The sequence below is a fragment of the Urocitellus parryii genome, chromosome 2 (assembly GCF_045843805.1).
Source record: "Urocitellus parryii isolate mUroPar1 chromosome 2, mUroPar1.hap1, whole genome shotgun sequence".
Lineage (NCBI taxonomy): Eukaryota > Metazoa > Chordata > Mammalia > Rodentia > Sciuridae > Urocitellus > Urocitellus parryii.
Window position 1 is genome coordinate 132,774,603 of NC_135532.1, and position 17,138 is coordinate 132,791,740.

A 17,138-nucleotide genomic window follows, 5' to 3' on the forward strand; every position below is an offset into this window, starting at 1 on the left:
CACTGATGTTTTCCCAAATGGAAATGGAGACTCAGGAAACTCCTGCTCAGGGTTATGCCATTATTTACCCTTAAATGTAGAACCAGTCCCACATCTGGAGCTAGTAGGTACCATATGCTGACCATGCTATATGTAGTCCCTATATTTTGTTCAGCATTTCATGACCTATTCTAGACCCACTGAATCAGAGTTTCTGGCGTTGAACCTAGGAATCTGTATTTTCACCAAATACTCCAAGAAATCCTTTGAAACCTATGTTAGTCAGCTTTTCATTGCTGTGACAAAATACTTGAAACAAACAACACAAAAGGAGGAAATGTTTATTTTGGGTCACAGTTTCAGAGGTTTCTGTCCAGGGTTACTTGGCTGCCATTGCCTTTGGACTCTAGTGAAGCAGCACATCATGGCAGGAGTACATGGCAGAGGACACTGCTCATGTCATGCCAGTCAGGAAGTTGCAGGGAGGGAGGTAGTGCAGGGAGAAAGGGAGAGGCTGGTCCCAATTTTTCCTTCAAGAATATGTCTCCCAATGACCTGACTTTCTTCTCCTAGGCCCCACCTCCAGAAGGTTCCACCGTCTCCTAGCCCTGCCACAGGCTGGTGACCTTTGACACATAGATTTTGGGGAGACATTTCAGATCCAAACTATAGCAGAACCTAAATTTGGAACCTTTGTCTAGAGTGAGTCCTAGTTATTGTCCCGAGTTTAGACAGGCCCCGTTGTTCACCCTTGGATCCTGCCTTCCTACCCTGGCCTTTGAGCTGAGATCAATTAACTATATCCACATCTTAAAATATTTTTCAAGTCTTAAGTTGGCTTCTGTCAAAATTCCAGATTTTAAAATGCAAACTCCTTTTGGGCACAGATGAATTGACAAGGAAACAGTTTCAGATACTACATAAACTGAACAATTTTTAAACATACACTCTAAGTCCTGAGTCGAAGGACTTTTCAAAATCAAGGGGAAAATGAATGAGGCAACTGGAATGACAAGATGCATAGTTGATGTGCATGATCCTTACTGTCTCCAAGCCTTCATCCCTCCTTCTACTCATACCTTTTGTCATGTGTCCATGCAGTTCATGTCAAGTGTGAGGGTATGTTCTCCTGCTTCACTGAAAGGCTTGATCATGTGATGAGGCCACTGGGATGTCAGTGGAGCTAGCACGGGACGGCCTGAATTAGAACTGCACACTTGGTTTTACCAGCTCTAATTTCCCTGGGAACAAAAGCCCTGGGTCCTTCAAGGAGGATGAGCGATATCTGGATCTGAACTTAATCCCAGGTGTATTGTGGGGCCCAGGTCAACCAAACACAGCCCAAATCAGTTGCTTCCCAAGCAAGCCACAGGTGGCAAGAATAAACAATTGTTCTTTTAATCCAGTTTCAAGAGAGCACTGGGCCATAGGAGCTCAGATCACAGGGGATGGGAGCTGTCCAACGTGGGCTCTTAATCTGTAGCAATACAAATGTGTGAACTGTGGGCAACTCTCCAAACTGCGTTCTAGGCCTGTGAGGGCTGTGTGTGTGTCTAGCATAGTCACCTGCAGTGGTGATGTAGACCACTGGGGCTCTCCAGCCTACCGTTTCCCCATGAAAGAGATGTCCTTCTTGATTCTGAGCTGATACATGTGGGACAGGCAAGATAACTCTCTCTGCTCTCTAGGCCTTTCCACTCCAGTAGGTCTCCTCACCTCCTTGCTGCTCTCCAGCATGCTTCCTCAGTCATGCCCCTCAGAAGATGGCTGTTTAATCTTTGTTGTGGTCCTTTTTTGTGGACTAGACAAATTTTAACAGGTGAATCTAGTTATCTCTCAGATGTCCCTCAACAAGGGACCAAATCATGCATCTCCCAAACTTAGTTTCTTTGATAATAAAAGAGGTGCTGTTAACACTATGCTGGGATAATAGGTATAAGGTAGGAACATTCTCAGCAAATTGGGAAGGTTGGTTTCCCTACCAATAAATCTTGATTACAGAAGTAGGTATATATATATATATATATTTTTTTTTTTTTAAGTGAGAATAATAACTGGAAACACCTGGGATTTTTCAAGATGGGGGAATAGAGAAGCTTGCTTTCCTGGCTGCTCCAAGGAGTGAAAACCGAAAGCTTCTCAGCAAGGTGGGTGAACAAAAAAAAGTGGGGGGACTTTACTGGAATTTAAAACTGGACATTTAAAGCAGATCGGAGACTCAGGAGGTTGGGTATAATAAAATAAGGAAAAAAATCCCTAGCAGCAAGGCCACTGCCATGGCCAGGCCAGAAGCACTAGCCAGAGTGGTCCCTCTGTGAGCAAAGTGCAGGGATAAGGGAATTAAAGGAATCTGCATTTTTAGGAAGCCTGAGGTGTGTCTGGGTATGGAGTATTTAGTGAACAAGGGCATTGCCCAACAAACTGAAAGACGTGCTGCACAACATCCTTCTGCAAGAAAGAAACCGCCATCTCTCCAGGCAGAGTGTGGAGGACACAGGAAGGAACTATTTTGCAGCTGCAACCTGGGGCCAGCAGCTGAGGAAGGTAGTTCCTGGCAAACCTGAGTTTGGGCCAAAATATAGGCCCAGTAAACACACACTGCACAGCATAGAGTGTGCTTAAGTGACCAGGAGAAAAATCAAATGTTGAGAGAGGTTTACACAGGGGACAGCTGGTGGTGGAAACCCACTTGGCTCTCCCCCTCCCCCTCCAAACTGCTGCTTGCAGGAATGGAAGGGAGAGATGCAGTCTGGGAAATGGGACGGGTGGGGCAGGGTTGGGGGGGGGAGATTGAGTTTGGAGACTGAAAGCAGGACCAGGAAATGGGGGACCTTAGATGACCTCGGGGACTAACAATTGGCTCCTCTAACAGATGAGTGGAACCCAGGGGAGATCCCTGGAATACAATCTTCCAGCATGGACCAGAAATTACCAGGACCTGGAGGCACACTGATTTAAAAATCTCCAGACCAATTGGCATTTAGCACTTTTGATGGAGATTTTTTTTCCTCTTTTTTCCTTTTCTGTTTAATTGTTACCTTAGTAACACATGGACATTTATACATACTCATATTTTCCCCCCTCTTTTCTAGCATTTCTGAAGCCATTTTTTATGGATCAGTTTTTTGAGAACTAGGATATTTTAACTTCGTTTTGAATTATTTTATTTTTATTTTTAATTTTTTAAAAATAATTTTACTTTATATATTTTTTTATTTACCTGTTTCACTTGATTCTCTTTTTCTCTTTTCTTTCACTAACAGTCAATCTCTATTGTTCTTTCACTTTTCCTTTTTTACTTCTATCTTCTCTCCTTTTCATCGTAATCATTACATCCTGTATCATTTCTGTTATCCTCCTTCACCATTTGAAATTGTAAACCCTTTTGCAAACTTGCTAGTTTTATTGTAGGCAATAATTGATCACATCATTTCTATTTATTGTGAAGATTAACATTGTAGATGTCATAGTAGGAACTAGTTGGTTTAATGCAGTATATTATTTATATTTGCATTGGTTGTTATTATTTGTCTCCCCCTAAATGGTGAGGTATTGGAACTCTTCAAGGATACTACAAATCCACAGGGTAGAAACTCTGCTACCTCAGATCCATACCACTAAATGAGTAGACACACAAAAAACATGAAAAAGCAAGGGAACAAATCACCCCAAACAAACCAAGATACTTCAATAACAGAATCTAATGGCACCATGGTGAAGAAATGTCAGGCTTGGAGAGTAGAACACAATCAAGGAGGTGGGAGAGACTGTTCTTGGTTGTCCAACTTAGAAGGAGAACTTATGAGCAATATCCTCTTGGGCAGCACAGTTAATTTCTCAGATCCCAAGTTTTTCTTCTAGAAAGTAAAGCTCCCAGCAGCTCAATGGCTTTCTGAGAAAGCCTGAAGATGCACATGAGGCAAGAGTAAAACTTCTTACCCTTTCTCTAGGCCATCTGCCATTAGCACTCCAGCTGGGGTGCTGTTAGATTTGGCTAGGGAATGATAAAGAAGGACCTAGACATTTACCTGAAATGTCTTTAAGGGATACTTTCCTGTCATTCTGCCCACATAGATACACAGCTAGCCTTCTTTCAACTACTTTGGTCCTTGTTCCTTTGTTTTCTTTTATTTATTTATTTATTTTTAAAATTTTTATTTGTTTTAATTAGTTACACACGACAGTACAGTGATCTTGACATATCATACATTTGAATCAGATGGGGTATAATTTCTCATTTTTCTGAGTGTACAGGTTGCAGAATCACATTGGTCATACAGTCACGTATATACATACAGCAATAATAATGTCTATTTTATGCTGCTGTCCTTCCCTTCCCCCCTTCCCCTCCTGTCCTTTGTTTTCAAGGAACCTACGACAGTATTGCATTTAAATTTTGTCTTAAGTTGTATTCCTCCATAGGTCTGTCTGCTAACAGTCACAGGCCCACCTTACTGTTCTTGATTACCATGACTATAACTTCCTGGCACTTAGTAAGCAGTGGGTGTTGGATAGGAAGGGATGGAGGGAAAGAGAGAGGAACTGACAGGAATCCCATGTCATGGCGCTGGTGTGGGTATAGGGCATTGGGTGGATGCTGGGAGCACTTTATGCAGGAAATGATGCCTCTTTGGCAGGTCCTGGCACTGGAGGGCAGGGAATGGGAGTGGTGCTTGACGGGATGAATAGCTTGACCTATCCCATTTGGTAGTTTAGCCCATGCCAGGTCCTGGAGACTGAAACTGAGAGCTCCAGAACTACTTCTTACTGAGAATAGAAACTAAAAACTAATGCTTGTATCTGGGTATGGTGGTGCATGCCTGTAATCCCAGTAGCTCAGGAGGATGAGATAGGAGGATTGCGATTTAAAGCCAGCCTTAGCAATTTAGTGAGGCCCTAAGCAACTCAGTGAGACCTTGCCTCTAAATAAAATATTTAAAAAAGCTCTGTACCAAAAACAAACAAACAAAACCCTACCACCTGGCCTGAGTCGGCACCAAGGAAGGTAAAACTGGAAAATTCTCTGGATAGCAGAGCCTACCTAAATCTACCTATGTATATCTCCTCAATTCTTTTTCTACTAATTGTTACTGCTTCCGTAGCCCTGAAGGAGAAAACAAAAAAAAAATCTAGCTGCTTCTCCCAGGTTTGACCAAACTGTATTCAATTCATGTTTCTTCTTTACATTGTTTGATTATTTCTTCAGTGGGTGGATGGCTGAATTCAGCCAGCCAGGATCCAGGCAGGTTCCCTGATTAGGCTGCTGGTCGCAAGATCACATCTATTTGCCCAGACCAGTGTCAGGTACAGATCTGGGAGGATGTAAGGCTAGTTTGTTTGTTTGTTTTCCTTACACTGATTATGTGCATATCATTGTGGGAAGGAAGTCTGGGGCTTCTCGATGAATAAATCTTGGCCCCCATCATTATTTCTTTGAGTTGTCATGAAAAGGGTAAAACCAAATTTAAGTAGCTGTGTGAGACATTGAAAGGCAGAGCTCCTTCAGTTTATCTCAAGAACTCAGTATTATAGTACTTAGTGATGCTCAGCCAATATTTGCAAAATTTTTAAAATTCAAAAATGCTTCTCTTGAGTTTCTGTGGGTTTTGCAACCTTTCCTCTTTCTTCTGGAAAGAAAAGTGACAAGTTCTGCTTCTGCTCTCAAACTCACCGAACTACAGGAGCTAAACTGTGGAGTCCATTGTAGGAGGAGAAACTGCTGTTAGAGGAAGTTCAACTGGAAGCACTGATAGTAGATTAATTTTCTTTCACTTCCTACCAATGGAGACAGCGAAGAAAGCTCTGCCTCTGGCACAAAGCCACACAGTTTGGCTGTGGAATATTTTCCCCTGAAGAAATTCGAGAACAAAATAATTTTTGAAGGGTGGTTGTATTAGACACCTTGTTGACTGGTGCCTCAAAAGCTTTCAGGTCATTTCTGTTACATGCAGAGGAAAATAGGGCTGTGTAATTGTCCAGGAAATAAAGGCAAGCAATCTGTTTGTACCTCCATTATCTGACTAATGGAGGTCACTATATCTGTGTGGGACTCAGGTTAATCACTCCAACAGTTGTATTTGGGGGAACTCAGGCTAAGTTGTTTTGCTTGTCTCTTGATTCCATTATGTTGTTAGCCTTTTTTTCCTTTGAGTTACGGCAGACATTGTATTATTTTATAAAGGTGTCTTGAACTTTCTTTCCACCTTTCTGGACTCTACCCTGACATTGCCTGTAGTAAGATAGCTCTCTGTTCTGCACCGGATCAGTGTCTCTGTCCTCCTGCAGTCTCTGGCACTTGCTTACCAGACTGGCTCAGCAAGAGATGATGTCAAGAACTTACATGTGGTGGTGAGAAAGGGGATGTCTAGAAATGATGATTGTACACTGAAAGTGTCTTCAGTGTCCCAAGTGAATTTAACTTTAAGTTAAAGTCTAAAGAGCACTTATTATAAGGAACTAACAGTTATAAATTAAAAAAAAATTCCAGCAACTCTAGATTTTATTGCTCAAGGAAGACTTCTGGTATATGAACAGTCATGTCTGATTATCTGCATTCCTGGCAAGGAGAAAGTCAATAAGACGTTATTGCTGGTTTTTTTTTTTTTAATCTGTGAAGAAGTTAGGGTAGTGTTTATAGCTCAGGAATGAGCCTCCATGGTTAGTCTAGGCTGGTACTCAGGTCATTGCTTGGGCTGGCGACCTATTGGCTATCAGTTCTTGGAAATAATATGGTATAGTGATGAAGTTCATGGGCTTTGGAATCAGAAGAGGCTGGATTTGATTCTGGGCTCTATAGTTATCTCCTCCATGACTTCTTTAAGCTATGGTTTCTCATTTGTAAAGTGAGAATAATATTAATATCAGTATCTACCAAATATATCCATTTATTTTGAGTCAGGATCTCACTATGTTGTCTAGGCTGGTCTTGAACTCCTGTGTGCAGGAGATTCTCCTGCTTCAGCCTCCCAAGTAGTTGGGACTGTAGTGCATTCCACTGTACCCAACTAAAATTAATGTTTACGTCATAAGTGTCACATGATGGTTAATTTTGACAACGCATGAAACTGACTTAACTCAATGGCCAACATTTGCAAGGGCTAAGCCAAAGTTAGCTGCTTTTAGAAGGACCAACTTACCCATTAGGCACAGGAGACAAAGTGCCGAAGGCTTATAAAACTTTTAGGGGTCCATGGAAATGTCTTAATTTTAATTTCTTTGAACGTTAGAAGAAAAATGAACATAATAATAATGAACCCTCCCCTGAATTATATTTTTATTTTTACCAATGTAGTCTAAAATATAATCGTTAATATTCTTATGAAAAAAAGGGGCCTCAAAGGCAGAAGTGCCTAGAGCCCAATAGATCATAACGTGGTTATGGCTGTTGGCAGTTGTAACTGTGGTAATACCAGCAGCTTCAATTCAAAGTAATAGAAGAGGTGAAAACAATGACAAGAAAATGTCTGTAAATCTTCAGTATGGATGCAATTTTTTTTTTCTTCAAATATTTTTGACCTGATGTGGAACCCACAGACATGGAGGGCCATCTGTACGTCTTGTGCCCAGCAGCTGCCTGGGGTTTGAAGGGTATGTAAAGCAGGAGTCACTCACTGCCTTTGGTCTAGAAGAGCACATATTTTATCTGGGGAGAGACAACAATGACTCAGTGTTGCCTCTGACTACTTCTAGATGTGGGCAGTGTGTGGTGTCTGGTGAGAGCCTGCTGTTCTGGTTCACAGATGGTGACTTCTTGAAGTATCCTATCGTGAAGGAAGGGCAAACAAACTCTCTCAGGTTTCTTATAAGGATACTAATCCCCAATCACTCTCCAAAGGCCCCCACCTTCTAGTACCATCACCTTGAGTTAGAATTTCAGCATATGAGTGGGAAGACAGGCACATTCAGGTCATGGTGGCTGCCATCCAACAAGTCCTTCTGGTCCCTGCCATGCGAAGGCAGTCAAATCACACATCATCTTCCTTTAATAGTAACAAGGAAAAAAAAAATGGGGAAAGATAGTTTTTCTTTGTTTGTTTGTTTGTTTAAAGAAAATTTGGATGGAACAGGGAGGGGCTTCCATCACATCTTTGCGAGAGAGGAAATGAACTTCCTCAGGTTTCCTTTCTCCTCTGTTGAATTGTAGATAAAGTTCCTTGGGTCTGTTAACTTCTGTATCTTGTTCAGGTAGCAGAGCCTGGCACTCGCCATGGTGATCTGTTTGCTATTTTGTGTGCCCTTTGAAGGTCATATGTGGTTTCCAAAGAGCTACCTGAAAACAGGGAAGCACCAGCGACCTTTGGACACATTGGAACCTAAGAGAAAAGGACATAAACAGAACCTTTTCCTGAGGTGAAGGCTCCAGGTTATTTTCTCTGCCTTAAGGAAGTGTAAGTTAACCAACCATACCTAACTAAACAGAGGTAAAACTATAACTAGGCTGCTGTGTCTGCACTCCGAGTTGGGTCTTTCTCCACACAGAAATTTATTAAACTGACCCATGGTATTTGGGGGAAGGCATTTGGTGAAGTCTCTGTGGTGGAGATCCTGATGATTAATTGATTTTAAAGCAATTATTTCCAATGAAGAGAGCTCTAGCCTAGGGCATGGGGGAGGGATAGTGCAATGTGTAGGACAACACAGAAAATATTTCAAGGTACAACTCTTCCACTGTCTGGAGTTCAAGGCTGATAGGAGTTTTGAGGAGGCAGAACTTACAAAAACAGTACAGCAGGATTTATTTGGTCCATATGAACACGTGTTGTGGACTGAAATGTGCTTCCTCCCCAGTTTCCATGTTGAAGTCCTAACCGCCTGTACCTCAGAAGGTGTCTGTATTTTGAGATAGGGTCTTTATCTAAGTGTGGGCCCTAATGCAATGTGATCTGGGTCTGCGTAACAAGAGGAAGAGGCATCAGGCAGGTAGAGGAAAGGTCCTGTGAACACACAGCCAGAAAGCAGCCAGGTAAGCATGTGTTGTCAAGTCACCCAGTCTGTGGTATTTTGTTATGTCAGCCCTAGAAAACGAACACAATACCTGTCCAATGTCCCTTTCTGAAAATGTCTTATTATTTTTCTGGATGTGTTATTGTCTTCATTTTGTAAAAAATATTCTGTATAAAGCCTCTCGTACTAACTGAATACAAGCATAAGTGCCTGCTGCTTTGGGCTCTGGCTACCAGCTTCAAGAAAACTAACTCTACTTGAAGCCTTTCACCTCCCACTTTCCTGTGCCCCCTGGGATTCCTGCCAGAAGTGAGTAGATGCCATAAAAATAAGGTCCCCAGACCTAAGATGCAGGAAGGTTGTCATTTTTCAAATTGACAGATGACCTGTAATTGAGTAAACAAGTCTATTTTGGCCAGAATATCATGCAACCAAAGGTAGAAAATTAATGTAGAATTGAAAAATATGAGCAAGGCAGATACTTATTTTCTTAGATTTGAAAAATTGATTCTTCTGGTTTCTGATTCGGTGCCTGCTGCAGCATTTTTTATTCAAAAGCTCTGGATTGTCCTGGGGGGTCATTTGCCTGAAGTTATCTTGCATAACTCTTTACACAGCTCAAATGCTCGGAGATAACCCCCTCCATTTTGTGTAGAGTCAGCATTACTGAAATTCACTCACTCAGCATTTTGCAAATTGCATTTCATGTTTTTTCTGTGTCTGTTGTTTTGTGTGCAGGAAACGAAAAAGGATCTATGGCCAAGAAAATTAAATGATCCCCTTCCTCTCTCCCTCAACCCAAGGTTCTGATGTATTTACTTTGACTTCTTATGATTCATGGAATATACCATGTGTCTAGCCCTCTGCTAAGTGCATTTTATCATTTGATTCTTGTGTTGTGATTATGAAGCATATACTAATTTATTTTACTTATGAGAAACTTGGGAACAAAAAATTTAAGTGATGGTCCTGAGATAGAATTTGAATATATCTTCCAGAGCCATTTAAACAACATGGGCAGCACTACCTCATAATCTTTCATAGTGAACATGCTCAGTGAATCCCCTAAGGTAGCATATAGTTTCTCAAATGATTCAACACAAAATCTTTTTCTTTCTTTCTTTTTTTTTTTCTTTTCAAGTGTTGGATTATTTTGAAACCCTTGCCTTCCATAAATCACACCCTAGAAAAACCTTAACAACTAAAGAAAAATGGCCCAAATATTTCAATTTTAATTGGTAGAAAGGATCTTTGTACAGAATTACAAATGCCACCTGAAATATTAATTTTTTAAAAGTCTTTTAAAAAGTAGTGACTGGGGTCCCCTGGAAGCAGAGCTGAGAAGGGAATTCTTGTGCATGTGATTCTGGGGGAAGTGATGGCAGCAGAGGGGACATCATGAAAGCAGGAGAGAGCAGAGAAGAAAGCCAGGCAGGGATGAGGGCTCAGCTGGAGCAATACTTCAGGCTGATGCCCGGGGCCGCTCTGGAGCATGAATTGCAGAGCTGGTTTTTACTCCTAAGTCAGTTAGTCATTCCTTGAGCAATGTTCCTAGGGTCACGTTGGGGTCCTGGAGGCATATCCTGCTGAGTGAAGACAATTCTCTGGAAAAGGAGATTTCAGCACAGCAGCTGGGTGGTGACTGGGGCACCGGCTCAGTGGGTGGGTGGGTGGGGATCTGACTGATCCACTACATCTTCCCCATGTACTAGTCAGATCCACTAGCTTCTTATGTGACGGTCACATCATTTAAGCATATATTCTTCAGCATCTTCATTGGTCAGTTTCTGGAGAAATTTATTAGAGTAGACTGATGGCATGAATTTAATCCACACTACTGCAGTTGGGTGTGAAGTGATAACTGATGCTCAATTCTTCTTCTCCTCCTCCACTGTATTACTGTCTCTGCAAGTATTTATGCTCGTCTATGTCGTTTTCCTGGTGAAATCACCTTGATCTTCATATGTGGGTTCTCCGTACCACTGGTTACCATGGCTTTACCAGGCTATGGTTGCCATACCTGCCCATCTAGACTAAAACTGTACACGACAGTCTGCTATATGCCCAGTGGATCACTAAGAATCTAATATATTTCTCCCGACCTTGTTAGATATATCAGATCTACCCTCATGTGATTATCAGAGCCAATTTGTCCTAATGGTATGCTGCATCTGCTGCGCAATTAAAACAAGCAAACCTGATCTTGCTTTGCTTTTTAGTGATGTTCTTACTATGTGCATGGTATCTTGGACCCTTTTTGGGAACCAGGATGTTAAGACCCACAGAAGACTAAAGTTGCAGGAATAAGAAGTAGGAATTTCCCAAAGGGCCACTGAAAAGTGATGCTTAGTGGGGTCTCTCCCTACCTCTACCTCCGGAACTCCTGTATTCTACTTATTTGGTTCAGAATCATATATCAGTCATTGGTTTAAGGTATATGCTGTACTTTAGAGTTCAGTTCCACACCATCATGGGGTGTTATCTCCATTCTGTTGCCACAGCTGCATCTTCAAAAAGCCATTTGAAGATAGGTGTGGTGGTGTGTATCTCTAGTCCCAGCGATTTGGGAGGCTGAGGAGGGAGGATGTCTTAAGCTCAGGCATTCAAGGCTAGTCTGAGCAACATCTCCAAATATAACAGAAACAAAGCAACCATGCTGTCATGTCAGCATCTTGTGGATGGTGCAGTATGTGATAGTGGATTCCACTGTCATTTTTCTACCAACTTATCTTCTATACTATAAAGGAGTCCTTCGGTTTGAGGTGATGCTCTGTGGGATCCCACGTTGGTAGATTAGCTGCTGAACTGTGATGCTGACTGAGATTCTACAGGTGAAAAAGGCAAATCCTTACTGCCCTCTCCAGGATGAGGGATCTCACCCAATCAACTTCCCATCAGCAGCTGGAGAGCCCTTCAAGGAATGGTGCCCTGTCACCATTACTGTTCACAGTGGATATCTGACATTTTGGCTGCCAACCATCACAAAACTCTTATTATTCGGGGAGACTCCCAACAATGGTGAGAGGTCAGGCTTGTACCAAAAGCCAGAGAAGATGGATATTGTCTTACCTGGGCCCCAGTAGCTAGAATGGCAGAAGCTTCTCCATTTCTGGATTCTCAAGATGGAATCAGTCAGCCATTAATCACTGTAGCTGCATCCATGAAGGCCTGGTCCCCACACCCATAGCTGTGAGGGCAGCAACAGTGAGATCACAGCTGGCCAGTGTAAACATGGTGACAGTGATGCAGGACAGAAGAGGCTGGACACCCAAGGAATTTTCAGGAAGCCTGTTTATTAGCTTCAGGGTCCACAGGGGGCTATCGCCTAAAATTCTCTGAACGATGAGTCTGGAAACTCTTAGAACTTTATACCCACTGGGAGGTGAGAGGCTTGGAGGTCTACATTTTTGTAGGAGTCTACATAAAAGTATTTTTTTTTAATTCACAGAAAATGCTTTTTGTCTCATTTCTTTTAGATGAGTCAGAGGTTTTACAAGTTTTACCATAAAAGCAAAAATAACATCACCAAGTTTTTGCTCAGATTTAGCTTTAGCAAGACAGCAATTTAGTCTTCACAGAAAGTAGGAAGTTTTAAATCACACTGAGTTTGCTGATATTCTGTTAATAAGAACAATTATGGTGAGGGTCTCTGGAGAAACTCAATTAAGACTCTAATTGGCGGGGGTTGTGCGTACCACTACAATAGCCATAGTAATGATGTCCTAAGTGGCCATTCATGTGAAAACTCTTGGCTCTGCTGAGCCTCCTTTGCTTCCTACTAGAATCCTGATCTCTGCTCTTTTCTCTGATTCTGACTTTCCCATTAATTTTTTCCCCCTTACTGTCATCCAGGGTGAGTTTCTGTTTTTGCAACAAAGAGCCCAAACTAATATATATGCATTTATTATCATTAATCAAGCAGTTGACATAGTAGATAGTAACAGGCAACAGACACAGAAAAATATAAACCATGGTCCTAGAAAGATCAATATCAGGGCAAGTCAGAGTAAGCAGAGTGTCAGATGAATGCGTGGGACAAGGATTCGCATAACCTCACCAGTCAGGGAAGGGCCTCACTAAGGAAGAGGGACTTGAACCTAGGTCTAAAGTGACTGATACCCACAGTTACTGAAAACACCAAACCACCCTGGCATCATGTTTGCCTCCCTTATCTTTTGTTGGTGAATTCCAGAGTCTAAGGTCATCTTCTGTGAATGATTAGCTCTTGTCTGTATGCTCATCGGCCTTTCTTCCTTCTACACCAAACAGTAGTTTTGTTCACTTGTGGTTCTGGGAACAGAACCCAAGGCCTTGTGCATACTGGACAAGTGCTCTACCACAAAGCTGCATCCCCAGCACAAAATTAACCAAACAAAACATGTAATTATTTTCGTTATTATTATTTTTCCTATTTTTTTTGTGTGTGTGTGGTTTCAGGGATCAAACCTATGCCTTCATGCATGCTAGGCAAACTATGAAACTGTTTGAAAGGAAAAATAATTGCATCTGTATTTCTATGACCACATTCAGCAGTACAATCAATTTTTTTTGTTTTATTCTTTTCTAGAATAGTATTTTTCTTAAAAGACAAAATAACTTATTTCCAAACCATTCTGAAATCAATCAATCCTTTTCTCCTTTTGTTCTTTTTTTTATTATACAATAACTTTCATTTTACAAAAGTTAATATATGGTCATTTTAGAGGAAATAGAACAGGCAGAAAAATGAGACCAAAGGCAATAATCATCAATAGTGAAACCACATGTTTTTTGTTGTTGTTGTTGTTGTTGTTTTTGGTGTATTTCCTTCAAGAATTATTGTTTGTTCATTTCAGTTGATGTTAAAAAAATTATAATTAGGAATGGGTAATGTAAGATATTTAGATACACACACATACACACACACACACACACACACTATATATATATATATATATATATATATATATATATCCTGCTTTACCCACTTCACATTTTCATTTTTTATTTTAAAAAAACCCCAAGGACAGCATTTTTATGACCACATAATGTCCTATTATATGATATAACTCTTTTATCCATTTCTCTGACAACATTTGGATTGTTTCTAAATAATACTATGATCAAAATGAAATTGTGTTTCACTTGTTTACAAATCTTTTCTCGCTTATCTAAACTGCCCTTTAATGGAACTACTAGGTTAAGTGGTATAAAAAAATTAAAGTGTATTAGAAGCATGCTGTCAAGTTGTTTTCATGATGGTGTTACTAGTTCACACTCTCCCCAGCATTTGCATAAGAATGTCAATCTCACTGTTGGATTAAAAAAAAAATCTTTACTGATTTGATAGTTATTATTTCAGTATTGTTTTAAAAGTATTTTAATTTATTAATTCCATTTCTACTTTGATGATCAGAGCTGTTGCTCATCTGTTGTTTCCAATTTACAAATGCATAGTTTACTGGAAGAAATGTGTAGATGATTTCTAAAATTCATTCTTTGTCAGAAAGACACCTAGTATGAATTAGCCTATTCTAGAAAAGGCGAAAGATTATTGACTATAATTTCTTAACATGATCCAATAACCCAAATAATAAGAAATAACTGAATATCTCAATAATGTGCATGGTGTTCATTTACTGTAAAAACAAATTATGTGCATTTACTTTCTGTCGTGTTTTAAACTTCCTGGTGTAGGCTTCTCTTTCAAAGTTCAGTAGTTTAATCTGAGTCTAAAGATCGTAACAGTTTTTTCTTGTCTCCAAAAAGTAATTTCCTGAAAGCAATTGAAAACTATAAAACTAGCAATTACTAGATAAGGTCCACTGGCAAAATGAGACATTTGGGGCTGATAAGTTATGATTTGTGCAGAAAAGATTTTCAGAAAGCCCAGAAAGTGGCAATTGAAGTACCATCGACCCAGACAACATGTGGAGGAAAAATTGCTTCCTCTTTTTGCAAGATGTTGATTCTAAGTTGTCTAGATGTCCTTATTTTGGATGACATTTTTTTCAAGTTAAATGCAATCATGTCCTTAAGATCTCGTATGAAAATTTCCGAAGTAAAAGGGGTTTTAAAGCAAGCAACCCTTTAGAAACAGGTTTTGTCAACCAAGTTTGTGACCCTGGTTCATGTTTTAGCTCTTGGTACTTTAGAGGGAATAACATCATTCCTTTACACCCGGTCAATGTTACCTGTAGAAGAGAGGGACTCCCTGACATGATATATACTCACATATGCAGAAATACGGGCACACACATCTACACCATATCCCGTTATCTTTCTATTACTGTATCACCACTTGCCACAGGAAATGGATCCAAGCAAGCTTTGTCCTGCTAAGGGTTCTAACCATGCAAAATACTGTTTGATGAAATATAATCTGGAAGTCAATGCTGGGAAGCTAACTAACAGTCACATGATTTCATGGTATTAACACCAAAGTCAGCTGGAGAGTATAATTGAGTTAAAAAATAAAAAATCAGGAAGATGCCAAAGAGATGATAGATAGATCACTACTCTGTAGAGGGAAAGTTGGAAGCATGTTTCAAAAGGCATAAAAGCTTTTATCTTCCTTGACCCAGCAATTTCAACTACTAGGAATTTATCTTAAAAAAACAATCACGGTTTTACCAAGAGATTTATGTGTAAAGTGTTCATTACATCACTGTTTATACAACAAAAAATTGGGAATAACCTAAGAATCCAGTAATAGGAAAATATCAAGTTGAAAAACATACAGTTGATGACATTTGACAATTTAAACCCATGAAGTAACCATTTTACATTATAAATTAGATATGTCGGGTATGGTCTATAAATGAGATGCATCAATGAAGAATCATGTAGTTGAAAAATACTAAATGGTGTGAGATAAAATCACTCTACATTGGTTAACAGAGTAAAAACAACCAGACAACAAAAACAATGACTACAATGAATCTGTTCAGTAACTAGATGGAGGTACAGCTGGGCATGAACTTGATTTGCAAGTATTATCTCTGACTTTTGGACTTTACGGATTATTTTATATTCATCTTTGTACCTTGCTTTGTTCTGAAAATAGCTATGATAATTATATATTATTTTCTCAGTTGTAAAAATACACCAAATACCCCCCCACACACACACATACACACACACACACTCATCCCTCAGTAAAGAGAATTGGTAAGAATGTTCCCTAGCCGTTATAGCTCTGGAAAAAAAAAGTACTTTGCTTCCCCTCAGTGCCTGTCACAGTTCTGTCACAGGTTCCTTTTGTTTTGCAGTTGGGTGGATCATCAGGAATGTAAAGCCTTCTATTGCCCACCCTTAAGTCAAGGTTGACTAGAAGGTGTCTTCAGAAGGTGTGCCTTCAGGAAAGGCATTCTTGTGCTCCCCAGATGACTGAAATACCTTTTGCAGAGGGAAACCTTCCAAAAGGACATTCTTCTTCTTCACTGAGAAGTGTGATCCTCTCTGGGTTGAGGAGGGACACAGGGATGGCCCACTGGGCCAAGCAGTGAGACTGTTGTGGGAGCAGTGCATTAGGCAGGGCGGTGAAGGCTGAATACAGAGGAGGTGCTGTTCCTGCGACCTCTTCAAGTTCATGGTAGAGAAATGGGAAAAAAAAAAAAAAAAAACTTTAAAGAGAACAAAAGCCATAGGGTTTTAAAACTGTTTTATCTTATTTTTGAGCAGTAGTTTTTAATACCTTTTTGCAGCGGACCGTGAATGGCGAACTAGAGACATTTTTTTTTTTTTTTTGTATTATCCTGAGAACCTAAGTACAGATCCAACTGCTGAGGAATCTATTGGAGCTGGTTTCCGTAATCCACTGGCGAGGGTAAAAGCATGTTGAAACACAAATGATTCGAAACATGAATAAATCCAGACTTGTTTCTAACGTGTCATCTTAAAAGTACAAATGTAGTTACTTCATACTTTGGCAAGTTTTTTCCTGACACAAGATAGTCACCAGGCACCATCAGAAGAATGGTGGGATCCACCCAGGATTTCAGAATGCCTGATTCAGTATTAATGAAGGGAGTGCTTTCCAGAGTCTTACAAAGCAAAAGATTGAAAGAAACATAAATGGCACTATGGATAAAATATACAGATTTACTAAATAGTCGACGTGGACGAGTGTTTTAACATGTGCAGGTATCATTTTAACTATGGATTCCTCTACTCAGTGACTAGTAACAGCACAAATTCCAAACCAGGCTCTGGGCTATAATCCCAGCACCACCGCT